Below are 13,388 nucleotides of genomic sequence, written 5' to 3'. Positions count from 1 at the left end.
TTGAAAACGGTGTTTTGCTAGTGTGTACTGGAACATTTCTGATCATCCATTGCCATGTATGTTATGTGTATTCATTTAACTTTATCGTACTGTATATATTGCGTATATACTGGACAAATGAGTCCTAATTTTATAATATCTAGTCTCTAGATATTAAAGAGGTTGCCAATGTATGACAAAAGTAGAGTTAGTAAACTAACACATTTTGTACACTTTGTGTTAAAATTCCTAGAAAGGCTGTCTTCTGAAAATGACTTTTGGAAATGAAATTAGAAAAGCCCATCTAAGTGACACAGGTGCCTGTAGCTCATCCACTGGGTTTGTGGTGGAGAAAAGGAATCAGGAGAAATGACAGGCTCTAGACCAGAATGTTTCTATTTAGAAGACACTTTCAGATTTAACAATTGTTACGTGTGTGTAGTTTATTGAACACTACTATGTATATAGTGGACAAATTTAAGTCCGTATTTGAAACATCTAGTCTTTCTAGATGTTTAGAAGTGCACAAAGTATGTTAAAAGTAGAGGTAGTAAAATAACACATTTTGTAGTTATTGTTTTGTTAAAAGTCATATGAAATATTTTTTGGAGATGGAATGGTCAAACCACCTTCAGAGCAGTACACATTCTGTTTGTGCTGTTTCAGGGAGGAGGGAGAAGGATGTGCCAGGGCTCTATGCCAGTAAGTCTGTAGTTGGGCAAGATACACCATTATCCTATATATTCTGTGTATTTTGTTTTACTTCCCTGTGTATATAGTGTATATAGTGGACAAACGAGTACTCATTTTTTATCTAGTCTTTCTAGACCAGTGTATGACAGTAGCGTTAGTAAACTAATACATTTTGTACATTTTGTGTTAAAATTTATAGGGAAGACTTGTTTGAAAATGACAGAATTTTACTTGTGGAAGCAAAATCATTTAAAAAAAACAAAAAAACAAAAACCCTCTAAGCATTGCACATGCAACCACTGGGTTGATAGAGGTAAGAAGGGGAAGGATTCTAGGCCAGAGTGTTCCTATTTAGAAGACATTTTCAGATTATATCCTTTGTTACATGTGTATGGTTTATTCAAAGTTACTGTATGTATCGTGGACAAGTTTAAGTCCTTATTTGAAACATCTAGTTTTTCTAGATGCTTACAAGGATACAACATATGTTAAAAGTACAGAGTGTAAAATAACATTTTAGATATTTTTTCTGTTAATACAGAAGAATGGCTATGTTTGGGGAATGGCACTGCTGAACTGGATATCTTGGAGCAGTGTGCTGAGGGGGTGGGAGTGGGGTAGGGAAGGAGGTGCAGAGGGAAGGGTTCTTTGCCTGTGAGTTAGACAAGTTCAGGTTGTTTGACCATTGTTCTGTATAGGCATTTTAGTTATTGCTGTGTATTAAAGGACAAGTCCTAATGTCCAAAGTATACTAAAAATAGAAGTAGAAAGATAATCCCCATAGAAATGTCCTTGTGTTAGTTTAAAGGAAGGCCTGTCTTCTGGGAGTGACTTTGCTAATCCTCCTCTTGGAGCCAGACGCATTTCTGTACTTAGTCATTGAAATAGTGGAAGAGGAAGAAGAGGAAGAGCTCTTTGCTAGTATCTCTAGATCCAGAAGACAGTTTTAGATTATAACTATAGTTCTATGTGAATTTTTTTTTTGTAAAATACCTGTGTTTATTGCGGATAAGATTCATTATTTCATAATATCTAAGCTTTTTAGATTTCTTGAGGTGACAATGTATGATAAAAAGTAGAGTAGTGAATTAATGAATTTATAAATATCTTCTTGTTGATAGAAAAGAAGCATCTTTGACATGGAGTTGTTAAACGACCTCTGAGCAGCTGGCATCAGAAATTGTTTATTAGGTTGGCTGCAGAGGGGCAGGAGAAGGTGCAGGGGGAGGGATGTATGCAGCTGTGTTCAGATTTCCATTTTGATGTAACCATCGTACTTGGGCATCTCTTGGCTGTACCATAGGACATTGCTAAAATAATTCAGTGGAAACATACCTTGTTATTTCAATATAGATCTGACAATGAACTTACTTAGATGAATTATACTTATTGTATTCTTTATGTCTAATTTTAAATTGAGCATTAAGGGAATGCAGTATTTGTAACTCTGCCATATCTATAGAGGCCTGTTGCATTTTTGTCTTTTATGAAATTGTTGTCCCCAAGAAAGGCAGGAATACATTTTCCCCCCTTGATTGACTTGGTGTCATGTATTCTTGGTTATATCCCAATACTCATGGCTTGGGGACTTTGAATTGGTAAATATTCATTAAAAAGCATGAAACACATAAAAATGTATGCTCAGTTGTGTGTATACACATAAAGCACCTAGAAGGATATGTCAGCCCGTAAACTGCTTGTGATTCTGGATGACTTTTGTGTTTGCTTCTTGTGCTTTTCAGTTTTCTATATTGCACAATTAAAAGTTTGCAAAAAAAAAAAAACTATGAAGAAACTACTATGGGCACAGCTACATCCAACTTGTCTCTGGTCCTTCTACTGTCTATAATTTACCTTGATTTTGATTTCCATCAATGTATGATTTTTCAGTTTATTATGCGGATTCATGGAACCCATTTCAAATGCACACAGAACGAAGTGGGGATACATGTTTTCAAAAACACAAAATAAAGTGGGGAAGACCAGATACTGTCACTTCTGGGGCTTAGCAGTGGGCCAGGTTTGTGGGGTTTTAGCTGTACTAAGTGTTGTAATTTTTACAGGAAAGGAGAAATTCGATTGTGTTACTCCTGGAGGAAAATGCGTGAACATCTTAGTGAAGGTTCATCCTGAGCCAAGGGAGTCTGGGTGACGTGTGTTCATTTATGCTGATGATTTAGGTTTCAAAAAAAACTCACCTGGGAATTGTTCGTTTCCTGTTCTTTTTGAGCCAAGACAGTCTTGTGAATGAAGATCTGAGGAAAATGAGGAAAAAAACTCCAGGTAAAGCAGAATTGCCTTGGAGATCCTGGATCATCCAGAGAGCCCCACGCACTAGATTTACATGAGAGCTGACTGGGAACCTCCATCATACCTGTCTGAGCAATGGGCGCATCTCATCACCACTGTCACCAATTTCACTGAGTGATCAGTTTGGAGATCCATTACTCTTACAATTTATGGGTCCCTTGGATCCTTCAATTCTACTTCTAATAATTTGTCTTTAGATAATTATGAGCATGCAAAGAAAATTAAAATCCTTAAGGAATACTCGCCAGTAACCAGTGTTGATGTCCCTAATGAAGGGCAAAAGGATAAGGCAGAAACTATTAGAAATACATGGAGAAACAGACAAATAGCAACACAAAAAGATTTTATTTCATCTGTGATCACCTGCAAAAATTAGACAAATAAACACTGAAAACTTAATACATAAATTTCATTGGGATACAGAAAACTCTGTCTCAATACCTTGTAAAGTCAAAATTTCCTTCCTTTCCAGGGCCCACAGTCAATTACACATCCATTACAGAATAACGCCAGGAGGTGGGAGCAGCCCTTTCTGGGTATAGGAAATTATTTAAAACTCATACCTGTCAAGCGAAAAACAACAAACTGAGTAACAAAAGCATGATTTGGGGTCTTAAAATTGCAATTCGGGGTCTACAGATTTAGCAACCTAAATTGTGTCCCAAGTTGGGGCTGTCACACAAGGGTTTTTAGAAGGAAAATGAGGAGGGAGAAGAAGGAGAAGGTGGTTAGGGCAAGGGTCTTAGAAATAGGATTCGTTTTTTCAATAGTGAGTGGTTGTGTTAGCTCCTTAGGTTTCCTTGTAACAGTCAGTTTGTGGGTTTGTGTAAGGGCCTTTCTGTACACACAGTTCTCTGGCTCCATTTTAAGTCCTTTTGCCTAAAATACTCCATTTTTCTTTCACATACCTACAAGAATTGGGGGAGGGAGGAGCAGGAGTATTTTACCAATGAAATTGTTGAGAAGTTATATTATCGTTTCTAACTTCTCTGCAGGCAATGCAACCCCCTGTTCAATTCCCACCCCCCTGCCCTTGATACGTCACTGTAACCACGTATCAGACCAGTGGTTCTCAAACTCTAGTGGGCCTCAGAACCACCCAGGACTTCATGGAACTGCCAAAGTTAGGCTCTCTCCCAGCCTTGGGCTTGGACCTCCGTGTCCTGCACTAGCTCTCCAAGAGAGTCTGATACACACCAATGTTGGAGAACCACAGCATGAGGCCATGATGAAGGCTCAAATTCCAAATAGTTGTAATGCAGATAACATTCTCTAATGACATGGTGGTGGACATGGAAGTTAAAAATGAATCTAAAAATCAAAAGAACCCCCATTTCTCAGAAATTTTTAAACAAAATTATCTAAATCTATTTTGGTTCAAAATGGAAATCAATAGCCTAAATGAAGACTAACTGGAAAAGGAAACATTTTCATGCAATTCATTTACAGAAATGAAATATTTTTTAAACTTTCCATGTGCCATTCCTCTGGAAGGTACTAGAAGGGAAGACGTATAAAATGAGGCAGTAAACCATGAAAGAGGGTTCCAGAAAACAGGGGCTCCAACACAGGGGAGACCCCAGGACATCAACTTTGTGAAGGCTTAACAGCAACAAGTCCATAAGGGATGGAGGGCTCCAGGAGGGAAGTCTCCAGGAAGTCACACAAAATTCGTAGACTAAATCTTGAAGGGAGTAAGATGACTTTTACATAGAGACAGAGATATTAGTATATAACATGGAGATGAATTTAGAAAGTTTAACAGAAGTTCAACTGCACTTTTGGAAGGAGCTTGTGTGAGGTCCATGAGGCAGTAAAAGGCTTAGCTACAGCACAGTGAAGAAGGCAGAGATTAGAAAAATGGAGAAATTGGGAAAATAACCAGTTTCTCCAGCCCAACTCAACCCCAAGACCAGAGAACATGCCAGGCAAAAAGTTAGCTGTGAATTTTAATTAGGGACTTTGTGCCGGTTTGAGACTGTTGTGTACCCCAGGAAAGACCATGTTCTTTTGACCCACTCTGGAGGGTGCAGACTTATTGTGGGTGGGATCTTTTGATTGGGTTGTTTCCATGGAGATGTGACCCACCCAATTGTGGACGGGACCTTTTGATTAGATTATTTCCATGGAGGTGTGACCCCACCCACTCAAGGTGGGTCTTAATTAGTTCACTGGCATCCTCTATGAGAAGAAAAAAGACAGAGACATTTTGAAGAGAGCTCAGAGAGATGCTTAGAGAGAAAACGCCCGAGACATTTTGGAGAAAGCTGACACAGACCTAGACATTTGGAGATGCTAAGCTAAGAGATGAAGCCCGGCGTTTGCCCTGGAGAAGCTGAATGAGAACCCAGATGCTTAAGGAGAAGCCACTGGAATCAGAAGCTGAAAGCAACGCAGCCCTGGAGCAAAGGGCCAGCTGACGGAGGTGTTCCAGACGCCATCAGCCTGTCCTCAGAGAAGGTATCTACCTCTTGACGCCTTAATGGGGACATTTTCATGGCCTTAGAACTGTAAATTTGTCAATTTACCCCCACTGTAAAAGCCAACCCATTTCTGGTATTTTGCATTTCGGCAGCTTTAGCAAGCTGGAATAGTTTTACTTACGGGAGGAGCTTTCCCACTGTGGCCTGTTGGGAAACGAAGTCAACGATCCATGCAGACAAGAGGAAGAGGATAGCCTCGCATGGCTCAGCGGAGCCCGGGGGGACTGTGTTGTAAAGAAGCCTCAGCCGAGTCTGGGGAAGCTGGTCACCATCAGCGAGGAGGCCCAGGGTCTTCCAGGTCCACACTGGGTCCCCTGGGTGCTGTGTGTGCAAGGCTCCACCTCTTCCCTAAGTGCAGGTGGGGTGCTGACCCCCGGGCTGCCACACCAGAGGAGCTGGGAACTAGAGGCCATGGGAAGGATTTTGGGGTGCCCTGGGAGCATCATTTTCTAATAATAGAGAAGACCCCCCAACATACAAATCTAAAGCCTTTGGGTCTCAAGGAGTAAAAGAACATTCACCTCCAGCGGAATCTGGGCATAAATTGGCAAGGTGATTCCAGAGATGCCTGTGGACTTTTTTTCTCTTTGGGTGGATTGGAAATGAAAAGACATGTATCCTGAAAAGCTGTGTTAACCATAGAAATAAAGTGAATCAGCCCCCTACCCACCTTATCCCACATCACAAATTGGGAAACAATCAATGATATTCACATCCTTCGGGAAGCAGAAAACACACCACATCTTGTTGAGCTTCCTCAACTCCAAGTTCCCCCAAACCTAATGAGCTCCTCCCCCCAAAAATACCAAAATTGCTATTTTGAAAGTCTTATTGTTTTATCTGCCACACCTGTTTCCAATGGAAATAAAAAATCCCATGCAAGTAAAAACATTTCATCTTAAGTCAAAATAGTAAACAAGAGACACATCACTCTACCCAGTGACTGAAGGCTCAACAAAATAAGACAACAACAAGATGATCTTACTTACAAAATGTACATTACAAAATGTACAAGGTTTTCAAACCTTGTCAACAATGGCTTCTAATGTAAAATAAATAATACAGAAAATGGAAATAGTTTGGATTAAACTTTTTATCAGAAGCTTTGATGTAAAAACAAGAATAAAAATTTAAAAAGAACTTCTCATTTTCGTGAACATTCTTTGCATCTGGTTGAAAACAACTTGCAGTAAAAATGATTTATATAAGTTGCTTTAAGCAAGGAAAAGGGTGGAAGAAAGTAGCTTTCCCTCACGAGTAGGAGCCCTGGAGTGAGAGCTCTTCAACCCTCCTAATCGCACAGGAAAGCAACAAGTCAGTTAGTCCCCACCCTAGTCTGGGGTCATGAATTTAAACACTTGCTACACAGCCGTTGCCTGTGGCTTTCCAAAACTGTGTACACCTGAATTCAGAAGGATTACACCACACTTTAGGGGACAGGCTGCAACAGACTTGACCTCCGCCCCCAAATATATCCAAACATGGACATATAAAAAATGTCCTGTTTTTTTCACCACCCCTCATTTGGAGGTGAGGTGAAAGGAGTGATTTACATCATCCTGTTTGTTTGTTTTTCCCATCAGTGGCAACGTGTTAGAGGAGAGAATTTCTTCCAATTAATGGCTTGGCTTGAAAAATAAATGATGAGAAAGGCTACAGATGCATTATAATCTGGAATTTAGGGTCATCTGATCTAATTTGACAGTGCCACTGTTGTCTCCAGATGGTAGTGTGAGAAACAAGCACTATTCCTAAAAAGGAACAAACGCTCACCCGATTGTGGAGAAGAAAAGAATTTATTCAGTTTTGCAAGAACTGGCACCCAACCAAATGTGGCGCGTGGGGCGCAGAACAATAGACCCAGCAGTATTTATTCCCTACACCTAACCGCAAGTCCCTCCCCTGTTTCTCCATTGGCTGGATACTCCAGAGGTTACATGCTATTCGACAAGCCTAACTAGCCCGCGCAAATTTGAAACATGCAGCCCGCCCAAATTGGAAACGTTTGAAATACCTTTCCTGCTCAAATTTGCAGCATTAGGAACCCTTGGAACAAATCTCCACCCCTGACTATAATGGTTATGCCCAGGCCTCTTTAGAACCAGCCTGGGCTAGTTTGGTAACAAGTTATGAGGCTATTTTGAGAACCTCTATTTCAAGGCTCCACCCTGCAAGGATAGTAGTTAGTGGGCGGATAAGCAGGGGGACTGACTGTGGATAGTGGGCGGATAAGCAGGGGGACTGACTGTGGCTAGTGGGTAGATAAGCAGGGGGACTGACTGTGGATTACAGTTTGTCTTTTTAACCTTCTACCAATTCCTTAACTGCCCCACCCTGCTAGGCACACCTGTCCTGTGTGAAAGCTAAACTTAATCTCATTCTCACAGTAGGAGTAAGAATTTTGGAGTAGTTTGAATGTAAAAGTAAGCGGTGGTGGAATTGAGCTGGCACCCAACGTGGGAAATTGTCAGCATGCTGCTTTACCATCTGTGTGGGATTTCACTTGAAAATACTTCTAGCTCCAAACCTCTCAATAGAAGTAACCATGACACCACAAGCTGTACCTCTCTCCAAACTGCAGAACCTGAATCCAGAGATAAATTCAACCTTTCTTTAAAAATAAGTTGAAAAGTAATTACTCCCTAAAATATTGAAATATAATCAAGGAACTTTCACATGCATCGCCTCATAATATTAGGCTACAGCTAATACCACACGTAAACTTATGACTCTCAAATTGATACCACTGCCCTGAACTGATGATTACTACTCAGAAAACCCTCACAAGGCTCTGAGGAGCTGGATAGAGAGTGGTTGAATAAGTGAACTTTGGAGCCTCACTCCTGCTCTACTATTTACTAGCCGTGCAGCCTCGGAAAGGTTACAAAATTGTTTCGTGCTTTGATGTCCTCCCAAGTAATAATATCTATGACAGAGAGGAGAAGTTTTGAGGATTGTTACAAATAAATGTTACGGTGCCCGCAAGTTAAAGTACGAGACAGCTAAACAGAATTTAAAGAGCCTTTATTAGCCGGCCGGCTACTGTTCACTGTCACTCCACACAGGGAATTCAGTAAGAAGCCCCGACCTGTGTGTGCTGGTGCCTTATATAGACAGAAACCATATCCTGGAAATGCAAGCAAGCAAGCTATTTTAACAGAAGCAGAGTTGGCAGTTAGCTATTGGTTACAAAAGACAATTTAGCAAGGTTTAGCTAAGGAACATTTCACAAAAAGTTTCACTTGGAACTGGTGCAGTTATTGATTGTTAAAGGGTTATGCTTGGCTGATGGGTGCAACCGCAGTTTCTCCTCCCCTGAACGGAAAAGTTTCACTTCCTTTAACTGGTACAGTCTCACTCCCTCCTCCTCATGGCTTAATGCCGTTTACACAACATTTTTACTTTGCAGATGTTATAGGATTAAGGGGAAAGGGGCCCCACTTCAAAATAAATTCAGAAGTGTGCCCAGCTCAAAGTAAGTACATATTTGTTTTTACCTTTATCTCAAAAGTAACATGTCTAGACCTGAAATCCTGAGATCCCCCCACTCTCAGAAAACCTTCTTTTGCCAAAATTCCCATTTCAGTACATGGAAATTCCATTTACCCAATTGCTCAAGCCAAAACCCCAGAGCTATCCTTGACTCCCCTCTTTATCTCAACCCCACATTAAAAATCAACAAATAATGTGGGCTACACCTTTACAGTCTATTTCTAGAGAACCACTTCTCCTGGGCTCCATCTTTCCAACCAGCCCAAGTCTCAACGTCTCTTACCTGGGTTCTTACAAAAGCTAACTGTTCTCCCTGCTTCCACACTTGTCTTCCTTCCAGCTGTCCTCCACCCAGCATCACTGAATAATCTCTGTCACCTCAAGTCCCTTTTCCATTAAAGCCCCCAGAATCAAACCCAGAGTCCTTAAAGTGGCCAAAATTCATCCCCTGAACTCTGCTGCCCTGGCTCCATTTCAAGCACACCTGCCTCCACACTCACCAGTGAGCAAGCCAACCATGTTCCCAAACAGCTGCTCAGAGTTGGGTAAAGAGGAAGTCAAGTAGATCTGTGATGAAAGCATAGTGGGAGATTAATGTCCACTAGAGGGATGAGACGTGCACTTTTTTAATCTTACGGGTTTACATGGGTGGGACTCAGACAGAAATAAATCCTATCAGTGCCCCACCCAGTTAATTCTATCAGGCAATTAATTAATATAGAGAATATAATATATAGATTATCTCATATATTATATAGATGCAATATATAGATAATAATCTACATGTTAAATAGATTATATATTATTCTATGTTTATATAGAATCTATAATATAGATTTTCTTTGCACATGACCTTAAATTTCCAATCCAAAGTAAGAAAAAGAAATATCCTGAGTACTTAGAATACCCATCTGCCTTAGATTCCAGAATGGAACATTCACCACTTATCCCCTCTGCCTAGAACAATTCTGGATACATAGTAGGCACTTGATATTTTTTGTAAGTGAATAAATAAATAACTCAGTAAGCCAGGTTTTTAAAAGCAGTGTGGTTTTTTTTTTTTTAATGAACCCTCTAGTTTATTTTTGTGCTGTTTCCTTTTACTTCTTTGAGTCAGAAGCTTTAACTTGTGATTTTTAAAAAGTTGAATTTATTGGTTAGGGATTCATAAAATTAAACAGGATAAACAAAACAGTTTTATATTAGACCAGTGCTGTGCCAAATTATACTGGAGCCTGAGGCAAAAGGAAAATGTTGTTATATTGGTCCCATATTTATTTAAAATTTTGATATTTTATCAAGGATTTTTCTTTTTGACATTAATTCTGATCTTAAAAATGTTATATTAAAATGTTGTCTTTATTACCAAGGGTTTTTTTTGTTGTTGGTGGTGGTGGTGGTGCTCACCTAAATTTTACACCCAGGCGAGAGTCTTACTTCTCTCATCCTGGTCCTGGGCATGTATTGTATGGTGATTTTTTCCCCCTAAAACTTGGGAGGAAATATTTTCTTTAAAAATGTATTTGTTTAGTTGTGCCTGATGATTGTGTTGTGGGGATGGTTAGATCTTTAATGGAAGCTTAGATTTGGGAAACAGATTGTTCTGGATTTTCTCCTTGGCAGTTCTTAATAGTGAAACATCTTGCATTCTTGGTTTGAATCCTAACAACAGTGTCCATCAGGAATTTATTTTCTAATAATTTGTAAAGGATTCACAGATCAAAAATTGATAATTTTTATGATACCTTTCCAGGTATTGCTATCTACATTATTTTGACTTTAAAAAATTCAGGAGCTTTTCTTTCTATGTCTACTTTGCATTGGTTTTAAAAGCATTGGAGTGAAAATGTTAATGGCTTAGTCCAATTCACATTACTTCTGGAGACGGAATTTTTTGCTTTGTTTTGATGTTTTTAATAATCTTATCCATGTACATTATAGTAATTAATCCATTTAGGCATCTATTCTTGTGTCATTTTTTACTATTTTCATTGTCCTAGAAAAACAATCATGCCATGTCAAATTATTTGCATAAGTTTGAGCTAAGTAATCCTTTTACATGGTTTAAATTTTCTTCTAGTCAATTTGCTATTTCTTCCCTATTAAAAATTTAAATAGGTGACATACAGCATATTTTTTCTTTATTCAAATAAAAAGGCAGTAAAGTTGAAGGCTACAAGATTGACACAAAATCTTGCTTCTATACACCAGCAATGAACGATCCAAAATGGAAATTAAGAAAACAATTGCATTTATAATAGCATCTAAAAGCATCTAATACAGAATTTAAGAATAAATTTAACCAAGGATACAGAAGACTTATACACTAAAAAGTCTAACATAGCATTAAAAAGAAACTAAAGAAAATTTAAATAACTGGCAAGACATTCCATGTTTATGGACTGGAAGATTAAATATTGTAAATATTACCCAAAACAATCTATACCTTCAATGTAATCCCCATCAAAATTCCAGCAGAAATAGAAAAGCTGACCAATTGCAAATTCATATAACTGCAATTAGCCAAAACAATTTTGAAAAAGGAAGAACAAAGTTGGAGGACTCACACTCCCCGATTTCAGCTTAGTACAAGGCTTCAATTATTGAAACAGTGTGTACTGGCATAGTATAGAAATATAGAGCAATGCAATAGAATCTAGAAATGAACCTACATGTCAATGGCCAAATGATTTTTGACAAGGGTCCCAAGTACAGTAAATGGGAAAGAATAGTCTCTTCAACAAATGGTCCTGTGAAAACTGGACATCCAAATGCAAAAGAATGAAATCTGATTCCTACCTCACACCATATACAAAAATTAACTCACAGTGGATCAAGGAGATAAACATAAGAGCTAAAACCATAAAATCCTTAGAAGATAACAGGCGTAAACCTTCATGACCTCGTATTTGGCTATGATTTCTTAGATATGACACCAACAGCATTAGTAAGAAAAGAAAGATAAAGTGAACTTTCATAAAAATTAAAAACTTTTGCCCATCCAAGGACATTATCAAAGAAGTGCCACTGCTCAATAGCCTAATTAAAAAATGGACCCAAAACCTGAAAAGACATTTCTCCAAAGATATAAAAATGGCCAATAAGCACATGAAAAGATGTCAACATTAGCCATTAGAAAATGAAAATCAAACCCATAATGAGATTCCACTGCACACACAATAGGATGCTATTATTTTAAAAACGAAAACAGAAAATAACGTGTTGGCAAGGATGCAGCAAAATAGAAATCCTGATACGCTGGTGGTGGGAATGTAAAATGATGCTGTCATAATGGAAAACAGTTTGGCGGCACTTCAGAAAGTTGAACATAGTTACATATGACTTGGCAATGCCACTTCTAGGTATATAAGCAAAATAACTGAAAGTAAGGACTTGAACAGATATTTGTACACCCATGTTTGTAGCAACATTATTCACAATAGCTAAAAGGTGGAATCAATCTAAGCATCCATCAATAGATGATTGGGTAAACAAAATGTGTTCTACACATACAGTGGAATATTATTCAGCTATAAAAAGTAATGGAGTTCTGATACATGCTGAAACAGGGATGAGCATTGAACATGTCATGTTGAGTGAAATAAGCCAGACACAAACAGACAAATATTGTGATTGTATGATATAGTTTATATGAAATACCTGTAATAAGCAAACTTCACAGCAACAGTTGTAGATTAAAGGATACCAGTGACCACGGCAGCAGGAGGTGGGGAAGAGGAAGGTGTGGGGAGGGGGAGTTATTGCTTAATGGGTGCAGTTTCTCTTTGAGGTGATGAAAAAGTTGAGGTAATGGGTGTTAGTGATGGCAGCACAATATTGCAAATAGAATCAATGCCAGTGAATGAATGGTATACTTGGAAGTGATTAAACTGAGATATTTTGAGCTGACTATTTGGTACGACAAGTAAAAAAATACATATATCAAAGTGAAAAAACAGTTCTATTTCCCATTTCAATTTTCCACCTCTCTTCCCAAGAGATAACTAACATTACCAGTTTCTTGAGCATCTTTGGAGAGAAATTTTAGACATAAACAGGTCTCTGTTTTTGTGTCCCTTCCCCATATAAATGCTACATATAGAAGATAACTCTTCAGGAGACTTCCTGAGTTAGAACACTTTCTCTCCAACCTTACTGCAATTATTCAATCCACTGTTGAGTACAGGTCTGTAACTTTGCAGAATGTCACTCAATTTTGCCTGCTGTTTGCTTATGATTAAATTAAGCATGAGCACTTCTGGCAGTAAAACCACAGAAGGGATATTGCGTCTTAGATGCTTCATTTCAGGCGGCACCTCATGTCAGTCTGTATTACTGTTGGTAAAGTGAATATCGTGCACTTGGTCACGGTGGAATCTGTCAGGTTTTTCCATTGCAAATTTATCAGTTTTCCTTTTTTAATTAATAAGT

At 38.7% G+C, this 13,388-nt stretch overlaps 1 protein-coding gene across 1 annotated transcript in view; it reads left to right on the top strand.

Moving 5' to 3' along the window:
• LOC119520940 (zinc finger protein 805) overlaps positions 1 to 13,388 on the top strand; it is a 603,985-nt gene that overhangs the window by 557,899 nt on the left and 32,698 nt on the right. The window lies entirely within an intron of this gene.

Source organism: Choloepus didactylus, chromosome 27, assembly GCF_015220235.1.
Source record: "Choloepus didactylus isolate mChoDid1 chromosome 27, mChoDid1.pri, whole genome shotgun sequence".
Classification (NCBI taxonomy): Eukaryota; Metazoa; Chordata; class Mammalia; order Pilosa; family Megalonychidae; genus Choloepus; species Choloepus didactylus.
The sequence above is the reverse complement of the archived record's forward strand: the minus strand, read 5'-3'. Positions and strand labels throughout refer to the sequence as shown.